This window comes from Eublepharis macularius, chromosome 13 (genome assembly GCF_028583425.1).
Source record: "Eublepharis macularius isolate TG4126 chromosome 13, MPM_Emac_v1.0, whole genome shotgun sequence".
Classification (NCBI taxonomy): Eukaryota; Metazoa; Chordata; class Lepidosauria; order Squamata; family Eublepharidae; genus Eublepharis; species Eublepharis macularius.
The window spans coordinates 40,178,199-40,193,660 of record NC_072802.1 but is presented as its reverse complement, the minus strand read 5'-3'; the positions used below and the strand labels follow the sequence as shown (position 1 = coordinate 40,193,660).

Sequence of the window (15,462 nt, the reverse complement as noted above, 5' to 3'; positions counted from 1 at the left end):
GAGACAGAGATTTCACCTGGACCCGTCAGCATCTGAAGCTGTCTTGCTAACCCAGACCAATGGCACAGCTAGCTCTGTGTTACCTGTTCTGACCGGCAAAGGCTTTCCAGAGTGTCAAAATGTAAAGTCTCTGCTACCTGAAAGCCTTTGATGCCAGGGGATTGAACCTGGGACCTTCTACACATGGCACACTCTGCGACTTAGCTACAGCCTTTGTTTGATCACTCCGGGTGGCACTGCCCCTGTTTCTTCAACTGGAAATGTCAGGGACTGAACCTGGGGCATTCTGTATGTGAAGCAGATGCTCTCCCACCAAGCTTCCTCCAGCTCCCCAAAGCGGCTGTGAAATTGATAAGGCATCCTCAATAAGCAGAAATGCAACATAGCCATGGGGAAAGGACTGCATCTCTGAGGATATTAGGATCTTGTTATTTGAGTGAGTGCAAGCATGCACAACATGGGGCACACCAATGCAATCCTCTCCCCCAGCCATATAATGTAGCTTGCCAGATGCTACTCTCTCTCTCTCTCTCTCTCTCTCTCTCTCTCTCTCTCTCTCTCTCATACACACACACACACACACACACACACACACACACACCCCAACCAACCACTTTGCATTCTGATGCAGGCAGCAAAAACAGGACAAATCTGCATGACTAGTAGCCCATTAGCAGCCCAACAAGGTCAGGCAATTTTCAGTTAATAATTTCTGCCTTTTGGATGGCTCTGCCCTAGATTTTGGTTTTCTGAAGAATCCCTTCCTTCTCTTTTGTTCGTGGCTTTTAATTTTTTTTTAAACCAACATTTCAGAGATCCACATCTTGTCCAAATTGACTGGAGTAATATTTTCTAGCAGTGTTGATGAATGTTAAAATATATATATTTTTTAAATTCTGCACCACCTACTAATAATAGCCACTGCCAGCTAAAAAAGCTGGCATTCACCATTTAAAAGAGTCAATTTCCATGTGCATCTCATTCTTCCTTCGAGGAGTTCAAGGTGATGTATGTGATTCCCTCCCCCACTCTGTTTTATTGTCACCAACATCCTGGGAAGTAAGTTAGGATGAGAAAAACAATGGGAACTTGAACCTGGGCCTTTCCAGCGCTAGTCTATGATTACTTTGACTCCTAAGAAGATCCATATTTGGACGGGTGCACCAGTTCTGTCCTTCAAGTGGCAAACTGGGGTGGCTCTAATGATGAATAAAGTGGCCACCTTCCCTTTCTCAGATCACAAACTTGCAAGTGTTGTGTGTTACACAAAAGTGATACCATCTGGGGTGATAGGCAAAGAGCAGAGACTGCTCCAGTGACCTTTGGTACATCAATAAGATTCTAACATAGCATCAACTCTTTGTCTGACCTCGAAATGCTTTGCAGACTGACTCCATCCTCCCTTTCTCTTTATGTCTCATCCTATACCTTCATTCCTTCCTCTCCACCATCCATAGCTGCCACTGTTCCTCTGCCTTGTGCCATGCTACCTCTCTGCAAGACCACAATGCACTTCACTTAACCCTTTCACTTTCATTCTACCATGTTTTTACCCCACCCTCCCTCTAGGAAGCTCAGGGCAGCCTGTACGGTTTTATTTCCCGACACCCCCCCCCCCCTCAACAAGCCTAAGTAAGAGAGAGTGTGATCAGCCCAAGGCCACACCATGAAGTTAATAACTGAATGGGGATTTGAACCAGGTCTCCCCAGCTCCATACTAAACACTACACCACACTAGTGCTCAGCGGTAACGAAACTTAACTCAACTCTCCCCTACAACTCTCAACTCTTTCACTCCTCACTCGTATCTTCACTATTGTTGGTTTTAGATTGTAAACTCCTTGGAGACAGAGACCTGTTGAGTGATTGCCTTCTGAGACTGTAACGTGACATGTATCCTGATAACTGCATAATATAGGGTTGCCAGTCCCCTAGTTGGAGGGGGGGAATCCCCCACTCCAACCCTCCACTCCCTGCCTCTGCTTACCTGGCTGGTGGAGGGAAAGGCAGGGGAACGTGCCTTCTGGAGTGCGCTCCCAGGTGGCATGGTGTGTTCCTGTGCTCCACAATGGGCTGATTGGGGCCCCAAATGGGCTAAATTTTTGGGGCCTAAATTGGCCCATCCCAGCAGTGCTCCGCTGCTCTACACCGGGCCAATTCTGCCCCAAAGAAGGCTGAAATCGGCCCACTGCGGAGCATGGGAGTGCTCCCAGGGGTGGCACAAGGCCTGTGTGGTGAGGTGACATCACTTCCCAGAAGTGATGCCATTCTCAGAAGTGATGTCATTGTGCAGCCTGGAACCGTGTGTGTGCTTTGTGCACTCACAAACACATCTAAAAAGCTGAGTGCTAGATCTTTCACCTCCCACCTGGAGGGTCAGGGGACCAGGCAACCCTAGTATAATATGACACAAACCAACACCCAGTGGGCGGTATTGCCAACACTGCAAAAGCAGTAAATGAAAATTATGGCAACAATAGCACTCTGATTTACCTTCACTGTATTTCTGGGTTGAGTTCTCCAGCCTTCAGAATCTCTTAATCCAATGTTCTGATCACAGACATTCAAAACAACATTTAAAAAAGAAATCTGACATCCTCCACATGATTTACACCAAAGGCCTTGTTCCTCTGCATCATCTGTACAGCCTCCTCGTCTCCAGGTTTATGAGGAGAAGCCAGGGCAGTTGTAATGAACTGGCAATGAAGTAATAAACTGAAGACACAGCATTCATCCCAATCCAATTAAAGTAATTTCTCAGACGCACACATAATGCAAGTTATCATTTCTGCTGGAGAGAAGCAGGGCAGCTCATAAGTAGCCCCCACTGTACAGACAGTATGAAATCTGCTCAGTCTCCGATCTCTAAAGAAGGATAGCAGTGCCTTTGTGCCTTTTTAAAAACAAAAGGCAAAAAAAAATATAGTTTTTCCGATAAACCGTTAAGGATGACAGTAATAAAAAGTAATTGGCTTCAGAGAGCCCAGCCAGTAAAACTGTTAGTCTTGCAAACAAGTTGAGGGGAATGCTTTTCTGCCCCCAAAACCAGCAACAGTGCGATCCTAAGCAGAGTTACTCCTGTCTAAGCCCATTAATTTCAATGGGCTTAGACTGGAGTAACTCTGCTTAGTATCATACTGTAAGAAGTAGTACCCACAAGCATACTGCATTTCGAGAATCAACTACAGTGGAAGCATTCTGTGTAACAAGAAAACTTGCCTGCTTCTTTTAGCTATAAATATTTTTAGTGAAAGTTTTCTTTTAAAAAAATTCCTAAGCAGAGGCAACTCATGGGAGGATGAGAATTCGAACCCAGGTCTTTGAGATACTAGCCCGACACCATAAGCACTAGAACACAATGGCAGGTCAGGGCTCTTGTGCGTCACCTCTAACCACATTCAGGCAAGAACAAAGACTGGCATTCTGTAGGCATTGCCAAGGAAGGGATAATGCATGGTGACAGAATTAACCGAAGCGTGATTGTCAAGGCTATCAGACATATCTGACGCACTGGACTCAACCGACACAGTTTAAAGGGTTTTAAGAATTGCATTTCATATATAATTAACCACTTGGATGTCATATCAGTGTTTCTAGGCTTTTTGCCTTTGCAGTCGTGAATTCCTTGTAGAAGAGAGATTGTACACTTGAGGAAGTATGGAAGGAGAGGAAGAAGAGAAAAGGCAGGGGGAAAACTGTGGTGGAGGGGAGATGAAGATTAAAAGGGAGGGTTCGTGGACCAATGCTGGAGCACCGACCTTACATCTCTGGTTCTCAGGAATTTGTTTTTATTTTCATTTATAGTTCACCTTTCTCACTGGGACTCAAGTGGTTCACAAGCATGATAGAATTATTCATTCAATCAGTAAACTGATTACAAAATATGATAACATTTGAATGGTAATGTTTGAATCTAACAGCAAAGATCCTAATAAAACAAAGCCATTCAGTCATTCAGCAAGCAGGTTACAAAACATGAACATCTGAGTCTAAAAGCAAAGATTTCTCATAAAACTACATAATGCAGTGGGCCTGGGACTGAAGAACAAAGGGGGGGGGGAAGACCACAGCACCCCTAACAGAGGTCATCTCCCGACGAGTCCCGACTGATCCATTACACTACAACTCTACTCCCTCTACAAGAATGCCTTCCTGAACTATTCTGTTTCCCCCTCACATTGTGAAAGAATAGAAAGGTCGGAGCCTTCACCATAGCCCCAGGCAGACTATTCCACAATGTAGGAGCCACCACAGCGAATGCGCAAGAACAGGCAGTTGTCTGTTTCTCCTGTTTGAGGGGTGGCACCTTCAGAAGGTTTTGCTCTAACAAGCAAAGCTTTTGCAGTAGAACACAGCAGGAGAGGCAGTCCTGTGGGTACATGGGCCCAAAGTTTTGTAGGTGATAGTTAGAACCTTGAATTGAGCCTGCTACCTGATCGGTAACCGAGTGTCTACAATGTGTGACATGCAGATTGCATTTAGCATCTGACAGTAGCCGGGAAGACCTTTCTTTGCCTGCGACCTTGGAGAGCCACTGCCAATCGGAGAAGGCCAGACTGAGCTCTCTGATAGACAATACGGCTTGGAAGAAAGTAGCTTCATGTCTTAGGGCAAGTTCTGATGGTTAGCAACGGCAAGTTTTCAAGCATCTTGTTTTTTATATATTTTAGCTGAGTTTAATTTATTTTAGTCATAAGCTAGGTCAATACGGCATCATGATGAATGAGGTTAAAGTAAGGTATAAAGGTAAAACCAACTCAATATCCATCATAAAGTTTATAGTCTTAATATGTGGCCCTTGAAAAAACGTCAGTGGCACTTTGCGAGTTACTGTAGTGAAGAAGTTAACTGGTTGTGTTGCAAATCAGCACTCTGCTGGCTGGAATGCCACTGTTGCCACGAGCTCTGCAAGTGGCTTTGGGTAAGCCAGTCCTCCCAGACCCAGCTTCCCAGCTAGGGTTGCCGACTCCCCTGGCAGGAGATCAGGAGCCTGGTACCTACCTTGCTGCATCCCTGTGCTTCTTTTGTGCACATGCACGCTCCCGGGCTTGCGCAATGACATCACTTCCAGAAAGCAACATCATCACATGGGTCAAAGGGTAGCCTGGGAGCATGGCTGAGCTCACCAGGGGGCTGAACTGGCCCACTGCTGGGCACAATTTGGCCTGAATTGGGCCTGCTGTGGGTGCGATTTGGCCCGAATCGGACTTCTGTGGGAGCGGGAGCATGCTGCACTGCCCGGGGAGTGCCCCAGGAAGCGTACCCCCCACCGGCCAGGTAAGCGGGGGCAGGAAGTGGAGAGAACAGGGGATCTCCCACCCCAGGCAGGAGAGTGGCACCCCTATTCCCAGCTGTATTGTGGGGATAATAACAATACAGACTTTACTCACTGCTCTGAGTGGGACACTAATCTTGTCTAGAATAGCTTTATATAAGCACAGTTGTTGTTATTATTAATTATTACTATGCAGCTGCAATGGGAGTAAGTAGACACTTTCAGAGTGGTTTCCTTGTCATGGTTAGTGAGTAGATCATTCTGTTTTAGCAAGTACAACCAATGGTCTCAACCAGGGGTCATTTCGTAGAAAAAGAGCTGGAGGAACTAATTAGCATAACTTATTAGCATATGCCACACCCCTTGCAACCACCAGGAGTATGTCATTAGCATAACTGATTTGCATATGCCACACCCCCTGACATCACCTATCCTGGCTGTTTTGGACCCAATCCTGGCCATTCAGGGCTGAAATTGGGCTCAAAATGGCAAAAAGGGGCTGAAAAGGGCTGAAAAGGGCCCCCAAATGGTAAGGATTGGGCTGCTGCTGAGTGGGAGAGTGATCCACCACCTGTCAGAGGCCCGATCTGGGCTGTTTCGGCCCCAATCCAGGCTGAAACGGGCCCAAAATGGCCGAGGGTCAAGTGGGCAGGGCCACCTGACATGTGACTTCTTTGAGGAACTGCTGGAACTGCATTCCTGTGCGTTCCCCCTGGAAATGAGCCCTGGTCTCAACCATGTGACATTGTTTGGAGGTGCAAGGTTATACTGATGCAGAGGAGTTTTTCACTGGCTAGCTAAGTCAATCTACAAATGACATTGGCTACAAATGACACTGGCTGCAGGTGTGTGCCACTGGATATGACTGGCATAATAGGAAACACGGTTGCTGCGTCTGCATCTTTCTTCCTCTTCCTTGCAAAAGTTCAGGCCAGAGGACAATCTATGAAGGCCAGTTAAATTGGTCAAGGTGTACTCATTAAAGGGAACTCAGCAGCATCCATCTGTGATAATGAAAGCAATATACAAGTCTGAAAGATATTAGCCTCTTGCAATAAACAAAAAAAGTGTATTTATTAAACATCTGCCCCATGCTCTCAGGCCAACAGGGCTTCTGAAGAAGCTTTTGTTGAAAATAATAGACGCATGGGCCCCAATTCTTCTAAAATTAATCCTAAGTAATGCTGCAGATGTAAAAGAATGCTTAGCACTAGACCATGTTAACCACTGGAGTTTTGGGGACCTACATCTGAGTTAAGGTACAACAGAACCCACTGAAATTAAAGGTCTTAAATGTGTCACAACTGACATGTTCTACTGGTGTTAAATGGAACACAAAGCCCAATATCTTTACATACATGAAAGAAAATCACACAGAGTTCAATAAGGCTTTCTCTTAAATGAGTGTCCATAGGATTACAGCCAAGAAACATACCCTATACATATTCACCCAGAAATACGTACCATCGTATTCAACAGGCTTACTTCTAGATAAGTCATTGTAAGTTTGCAGGCATTCAATCCAATCCTAAAAAGAATTACAACATTCTAAACCCACGGACTTCAGTGGATTTAATAATCCTAATTTAGAAATTAGTACATTCTATTTTAGTAATTCAGTGGATTAGTGTAATTCTGTTTTGGAGTACACTGTCAGGGCCAAACTACAAGTGACAACAGCCATGGGTCCATCCCATGGCCACCAACACCATGTTAAAAGCAAGATCAAGATGGGTAGCCCTGTTAGTCTGCCTGTAGCAGTAGAAAAGAGCAAGTGTCCCGTAGCACCTATAAGACTAACAAAATTTGTGGTAGGGTATGAGCTTTCATGAATCACAGCTAACTTCTTCAGATATCTGATATTTGTGGTAGGATATGAGCTTTCGGGAGTCACAGTTCCCTTCGTCAGATATCTGAAGAGATCCAATATCTGAAGAAATGAGCTGTGACTCACAAAAGCTCATACCCTACCACAAATATTGTTAGTCTTATTGGTGCTAATGGACTCATGTTAAAAGCAGTTATAGTTCTTTAAAAATTGCCACAGACCAGGCCCTAATAGGGATCATGCATGGTGCTGTGGCCTCAGGAACTCTTGTCCCCTCCTGCCTTTTTCAGGTGCCAGAACAGACCCCCCCTCCCCCTCCCCTTGCTGTTTCTGCACCTGAAGTGTGGGGCAACAAGAGCTCCTGGGGCTGCCATGTATACAATCCAGATTGGGGCCTGCCGCAATTTCGAAAGAACTACAACTGCTTTTAAAATGGCGTTGGCAACCATGGGATGGACAAGACTGATGTCACTTGTAGCTTGGCTGTCAGTCACAATTCATTGTAGAATAGTAAGGAGTCCAGTAGCACCCTTAAGACTAACCAACTTTATGGTTAGTCTTAAAGGTGCTACTGGATTCCTTACTATTTTGCAACTACAGACTAAAATGGCTTCCTCCTCTGGATCTAATTCATTGTAGTTGCATCGGGGCCAATATATGAAGGATGAAAATAATGTTGGGAAATTGAAGTGACCTTTCAAAGCACTGTGGCTCAATTCCGGTGTTAGGAAGAAATCTCAGTTGGTTTGTGACAGGCATACCAGCTGGTTAAGTGCCAGGCTCCCTCCCTCCCTCTCTGCCCCTTGCCAAGATTTAATTATGGAAGTCTTCACTCTGTCATGAAATCCAAATGTGGGTAGCCTGCTATAACTGAAGCATATTTCTGTCCCAGAAACTGGGCTTCTGAACTAGGATTAAACCATGATTACAAATGCAAAGGAGTTTGTACATGTGAAGAAAAAAGAATTACAAGAATAATGGATTTTGCAGTTCCTTCATTCAGGGTGTTGATGGGCAGAGCCTCAAAAATAGCTACAACATTGGGGGTGGGGGGAGAGCTCATTTGCCCTAAGCATCTCCCTAACCAGCAGCAAGAATGGAACACAGAACATACCCAAGTCATCAAACTCAGCCATCTGCAAAATGCAAGATCTCCTATGAACTGGTTAAATAAGTTGCTCTTTAGCACTGACACGAGGTCAGATCCTTCCCAGGTTTAATAATGAAATCAGCTGCATGCTCTTTCATGGCTTGTAGCCTAATGTTCAACCTTGCAAGGGGGCTGGACTCTCTCAACACTAAGAGTCAGTGACACAGGAAGCCCCGGGCGTATTGTCCTTTGAATACCAAGAATCCCACTTTTCAGTGCCTCTGGAGGCAATTTAAACTCTGACCAGGCACAAATGCAGTGTACAACCCTCACTCCACCCATTCTCTCCTCATCTAGTGCTCCATTAAACACTTCACAGCTTGAGCGAGCTCCAGTTTGCTGTCACATCCAAACAAAGGCCCTTTGCCGAACTGGTTTAGCCTATACGATCTGGGATTCAAAACTTTGGTTTCTGCCCAGTTTGTGGAGGAAACAAGATGCAATTCATCAAGGCATTCAGATGTCATGGCAAATTGAGCAAACAGGGAAGGTGAGTGGACTGGGAAGCCCTGTGCACTAGAAGAGGAGGAAGGGGAGTAGAGTGAGTGATGCATGCAAAAACAGCAACAAACTGAACTTCTGCCCAGATGGAGCTTAATTGCAGCTTGTCCTTACATCTATGCAAATGCATCCTTCTATCTTGTGAAAGAAATGAATCCATGCGAGGGTTGCCAATTACCTGCAAATAGCAGGTAAACTCCCAGCAGTTTGTACCTCTGCTCTCTAATGGGCAGGAAAGCACTCATATTCCCAGCCAATGACGTCACTTTCAGCATGACCAGGAAGTGATGGCATTGTGCTACAGCTGATTCCTCAAACATAGCAAAAATGCTATGCTTTAGACTGTGTTTTAGAGAATCAGTCCTGGTATGAGGATGTAGTTTTCAGGTCACATCAGAAGTGATGTTACTGAGCTCTTGCATGGGGGTAAGTCACAGGCACCCACCTCTTGCTGATGGTGGCAAGAGTCACGGCCATTAACCCTCATTAGAAAAGTATGGAAAGCTTGTGATGTAGTGGATGTTGGCTAGGAAATCTGGGTAGGAGGTCGAGGGTAGGCGATCCCATCATAAACTTCACGGGGTGATCTTTGGAAAGTCATTCTCTTTTGGCCTAAATTAAAGATGCCGACCTCCAGTTGGGACATGGAGTTCTCCAAGAATTATAACTGATCTTCTGGCTACAAAGATCAGTTCCCTTGGAGAAAATAGCTGCTTTGGAGGGTGGACTCCACAGCATCACAGCCCTACTGAACTCCCTCCCCTCCCCAGACTCCACCCTCCTCAGGCTCCACCCCCAAGTCTTCAGGACTTTCCCAGCCCAGAGATGATAACCCTACCTCATAGTGTTGTTGTGAGGATAAAACAGGAAAGGAAGAACCAAGTACAGCACCCTGAGTTACTTGGAGGAAAGGCAGGATAAAAATGTTATCTTTCTAGTACATAATACAACAAAGCGACAAACTGTCCTGTGACACTGTTGGGACTAAATGTTAAATGCAGCAGGTGCAATGGGCAGGGCAGAGCAGCTCCCAGGTCCAGAACTAGGAATGAGGCCTTTTAGACCTGATACATGGAAATGTGCTTTTAAAAGGCGTTTGGTCTCAAAGCAGAGAGATGTACAAATCGAAAAGTCTTACATCTTCATATCTGGAGTTCACTTAGCTTGAGTTAGACTCCTGGTCCATCTTGCCTGCTATTTGTCTGCCCTCAACTACAGAAGCCCCCCAAGGCTTCAGGCAGAGAAACCTCCCACTTGATCTCTTTAACTGGAGATGCTGAGATTTAAACCCGGTGCCTTCTTCTTACAAAGCATTTGACCCATCTCTGACCTAATAATTCTCTCCTTCTTGGGATCTCGTGTGAAGTGGGGTGGTGGCCCTTGGTCAGCAGTTGAGATCCCAGCAAACACTCAGCCTTACCACCCTGTGGAGCCATCCCCCAGGTATGTAGGAATATGGGCATTTTATCACTTCCCCTCATTCCAGTCATGAAATTGCCACAAAAATTAACTGAAAAGAGAAACTGAATGAAGATGTTAATCTTTAATTATCACTGCATTTGTAATTGACTCAGCCTACATTCATCTTTATCCCTTGGTCTCCTTCACTGCATCACATGATTTTTTAAAAAAGAGAGATAACCCAACCCAAACATCAAGCTGCCAGATTTCTGGCTGGCATTCAGATAGGGTTGCCAGCTCTGGGCTGGGAAATTCCTGGAGGTTTTGGAGGTGGAGCCTGAAAAGGGTGAGATTTGGGAAGGGGAGGGGCCTCAGCAGGATATAAAGCAATAGAGTACACCCTTCAAAGCAGCCATTTTCTCCAGGGGAACTGATCTCTGTTGCCTGGAGATTGGTTTACAGGAGATCTCCAGCCACCACCTGGAGGCTGGCAACCCTACATTCAGAACAGGAAAGACATGGCTACCGCTGGATACACAACACCTCATTCCAAGTCAAAGCTCAAAATGAGAAAGTACTCTTGATAATATTCCGTCTTTCTGTTTTCAACTATTTATTTAGCAGTAAAGTTAAGCAATTAATAGCGCTATTCAGGCTAGGAGTTTCTTCAGAGTTTACTTTAAAAGCCAATGGAAATGCAGAACTAACATTTCAGGATGGTATTATTGCTGATGATAGGCTCCACCATCCAAATTTCCAGGAATTTCCCAGTCTGGACCTGGAAACCCCAGTATCCTTTCCATTTAGCTACAGAGACTCCACAGCAGTACAACAAGCCACAATCACTTGTTGATATTGCAGACTGGGACCTGATGGTGGCATCATCGAGGCATTAGCAAAACGGACTAGCATAGAAGATATGAGACTCAAAGGCAAATCATAAAATCCCAAGTTCCAATTTCGCTTTAGCTGTGAAAATACTAGACGGCCATTCTTGATCAGGTTCAGGGACTGATATGGGACTAATAATTCCAGTCTACTCTACAGGACAATCGTTGGGGTTACAACAAAATATAGTGCGTGAAATGTATCAAACACACTAATTAATACATAAACTGGGTAATTACTGTGATCTTATGCCAGGCGAAAACATTTCATCTGATAGTTGAAAGGATCTGCTCAGTTGGTAGGCATTATACAATGGCTGTGCCTGTAATCCTAAAAACACATCCTTAGGAGGAAGTCCCACTGAATAAAATGGGACTTACTTTCAAGTAGATGTGCATAAGATTGCTCCCATACATACCTATGCATACATACTAAATGGACACACATTTTAAAAATCCTGATCTATTCCCTCCCCCCCCCCCCCCGTGCCTACATGTGTACCCAAGTCTGTGTGTCTGTGAGAGAGGAGTATACAAACACACATTTCATCCATCTGACAAAATGGACACTTGCCCAATATATTAGCAAAGTCTTTAATTAATTTAATTTCACATAGTTGTAGCCTGCATTTTTGACTGTTGGAGGCTCATAGAGCAGCTAACAAGTATAATAATTTCAATTTAAGGTGCCACAGGACTCATTATTTTTGCTACAAAGATTACCATGGCTACGTTCTGAAGAGATATTTGCAGGCACATAACAAAAAAGAATGCTTAGTAGAGTGACTGATTCACTATCATTTGTTGATGACACTTTTTTTGGTCTTTTGAAAAGCTGGGTTTATTTTATTATTTATGCTGAGAGCAACCCTACGCTGGTCCACTCAGAGGTAAGCCCAATTTTATTTCATGGGGATAACTCCCAGGGGTTTAGCCCACCCCAAATATGGCCTTTGTAGTATCTAGTGCTTTTTTTTTTCATTGAGCAAGCCAGAATTAATAAAAACTCTTCAGCTACAATTCACAGTCCAAAAAAACCCAGGGAACCCATTACATTTCTCTTTATTGCCATTTCTAATGTTACTCAATTATTGTCTTTGCAAAATTGTTTGTACTTGATACTCATCTCATATGATTTCTGATTCATTTGAAATGTGGTGCTGGAGGAGAATTTTGCAGATACTATGGACAGCCAAAAAGACAAATAAGTGGGTACTAGATCAAATCAAGCCTGAATTCTCCCTAGAAGCTAAAATGAGAAAACTGAGACTATCGAACTTTGGTCACATCATGAGAAGACAAGATTCTCTGGAAAAGTCAATGCTAGGAAAAGTGGACAGCATTAGGAAAAGCGGAAGACCCAAAATGAGATGGCTTGACTCAATAAAAGAAGCCACGCCCTCCAGTTTGGAGGATCTCAGCAAATCTGTTAATGATAGGACATTTTGGAAGTTTCTCATTCATAGGATCGCCATAGGTCGGAGGTGACTTGGTGGCACATAACACACACACACACAATATGGCATTTATACATAGTGTGTTTTATTTCTACATATAATCTCTAAAGGTGATTTACTGATGAATGAAAAATGTGTACATTGTATGGGGGGGTGGGTGGAATAGCATGAGAGAAATGAAAATGGCATGAAAACACAGAATCCTCAGTTCATCCTGCACAAAGGAATCAACACATCACAGTGGGGATTTTGCAGATGAAACAGCAAGGACAAGACATTTGAAATCATCCCATGAACAAGTCCTTCCACAGAAATGGCTTAACCTTTCTGTGGCTCAATCATTTTACCAGTAACTCACAGCACTATTGAGAAAAATGGGCATCATTAAAATACTGGAAAGTCTTACACGATAGCAGTGGGAAGAAGAAGCAAACGAGTGCCAAACAGTACAATCCCTGAGCAGTCACACCATTCTAAGCCCATTGAAATCAGTAGGCTTAGAAAAGATTTAGTCTGCTTAGGAACGCACTGGAAGTGTATTCCTCTGTAACCACCTAAAAAAATATGAAGTCTAAAAATGTATTAAGTGTTGCCCGGTGGTTTAATTCAAGTGGACTATTAAGTTTGCTTCCCTGGAGTACACAAAGGCTAAGGCAGCTGACAACAGGCTGTCCGACAGCTTGCTATTGGAAGATGTTATCTTTCAGAATGCCATCTAAATGTAAATATACTAATTTTGCCTTCGGAAAAATTGTTTCTCCAAAACAATTTTTCCCTCATTTTCTCTTTCCAGTCTGGCAAGCTGCAGAAACTTCCAGCTGGTCTAGAAATAATATCCCCCGACCCCCCGACTCGAAGCAATCTGAAAGCAAAGCTAATTACTGTTACATTCTCAACACACTTTTTTGTCACCACTGAGAAGGTTCACAAAACCTTTTTGTAGCCTTGAACAGAAGTGCGATGGCTGGAGGGCAGTTTGGGTGCTGGATTCCTTCACATTACCAGAATCTACAATGTGTTTACTGAAGGAAAGGGTGTGCACAGAGGGTTCGGGGAATCTTGTATTATAATCTTCCTAAGAGGTGAGAAGTTCTAGAAGAAGCACTACTTTGATTACTTTCCTTTGGAAAAGAGAGAACAGGAAGACTTACGGCGGGTCTCTAATTTTTCATTACTGACAAATTACAGAGACTGTTGATCTACTAACCCATATATGTTACCTGTTACTAGAATCAGCCACTGTACCAGAAGACTGGAGAGTAGCAAATGTTATATTAATTTTTAAACAGGGGTCCAGAGAGGAACCAGGAAATTACAGGCCAGTTAGCCCAACATCTATCCCAGGCAAATTAGTAGAAATTATAAATTAAATTGTTAGGCAGAGGATCAAAGCCTGCTGCTGAGGCTTCTGCGAAGGGAAGTCACAAATATTCTGGAGTTCTTAGAGAAAGTGAATGAGCATGTAGATAATGGCCCCTAACATATATTATATATTTGGACTTTCAAAAGGCTTTTGATAAGGTACCTCACCAAAGAGCAAGCTTAGCAATCATGAGATGAGGCTGGATCTTCATATGGATTAAAAATTGGTTAAACAACAGGGAGCAAAGAGTAGGAATAAATGGACAGTTCTCGCAATGGAGAGAAGCAGAATATTGGGGAGGTGCTATTTAATTTGTTTCTAAATGATCTAGAATGGGGGTAACAGGGCGAGCAGTGCAATGGCCAGGTTTGCAGATAACACAAAATTATTCAGGTCAGTGAAAACTAAATTGGGTGAGTGGGCAACAATGTGGCAAAAGAAGTTCAGTATAGGTAAGTGTAAGGCGATGTACATTAGAACAAAAAATTCCAACTACAAGTATATGCTAAATGGTGTCAAGGGAAAGAGACCTTACTAAATAGCATAAGGAAAGAGTCAACCCAGTATGCCACAGCAGTTTTTTTTAAAAAAGGCAAACTGTATGCTGGGAGTTATTAGAAAAATGTCTCAGTGGCCTCAGTTGGGAAACTGTATGCGGTTCTGCTCACTGTATCTCAAAAAGAACCATGCAGCTGGAAAAAGTATAGAAGAGGGCAACCAAGATGCCCGAGGGGGTTAGAGCACCTTTTCTATGAAGAAATGCTGAAGAGCCTGGCCAGGACTTTTCTATTTAGAAAAGAAACAACTACGGTTATAGAGGTTGATAAAATTATCCCAAAATACTAGAACTCAAGGGCAGATGATGGGCAGTAGATTCAGGATGGACAAAAGGAAACACTTCTTTACAGAATGATTAAAATATGGAATTCGCTACCAGAGTAGAAAGTGATGGATGCAGCTTTAAAAGATTACATTCATGGAGGATAAATCTATTTGCCATGGTGACATAAAGGGACCTCCATATTCAGAGGCAGTCAACCTCTGAACACCAGCACCAAGAGGCAACATCAGGGCAAGGCGTCATGCTTGACAAGGGAGAAGCATCTAGAAGGCCGAAATAAGTTTTGCAGGCAACATTCACACAGTGATTCAAACACAGCCTTGCTTATTTCCACCTACAAATTAACCTTCCCACGGCAGATAAGTTCTTGCTTTGTACATCTCTTTCTACAGTTCCCCCCTTCTCAAATCAGGGTCAAAACAAAGGAATATTTCACCTCTGATGTTTATAATTGACAAGCTCACACCACAGAGGTTCTTACTGTGGCCTGTTTTAGGAAAAATGTACACATAACTGTATTTTCCACTAAACTTTTGCATTTTCCCCTCTAGAGCACCAAAAAAGGTTTAGGGGCAAGTTTCAGTGGGCTGTGCATCAGTGGAAGATCACCTCGTTGCATACAGAAGGTTAACACAGCTTCAATCTGGCAGCATCTTCAGTTAAGATAGATCTAATGTGGCCGTAACTGGGAAAGGCCCTTCTCTGAGTACTAGAAAGCTGATTTCAGTCACAGTAGAGAGTCAGTGTGGTATACAACTA

At 43.7% G+C, this 15,462-nt stretch overlaps 1 protein-coding gene across 1 annotated transcript in view; it reads right to left on the bottom strand.

Moving 5' to 3' along the window:
- Positions 1–15,462, bottom strand: part of FGF13 (fibroblast growth factor 13) — a 257,859-nt gene that overhangs the window by 157,195 nt on the left and 85,202 nt on the right. The window lies entirely within an intron of this gene.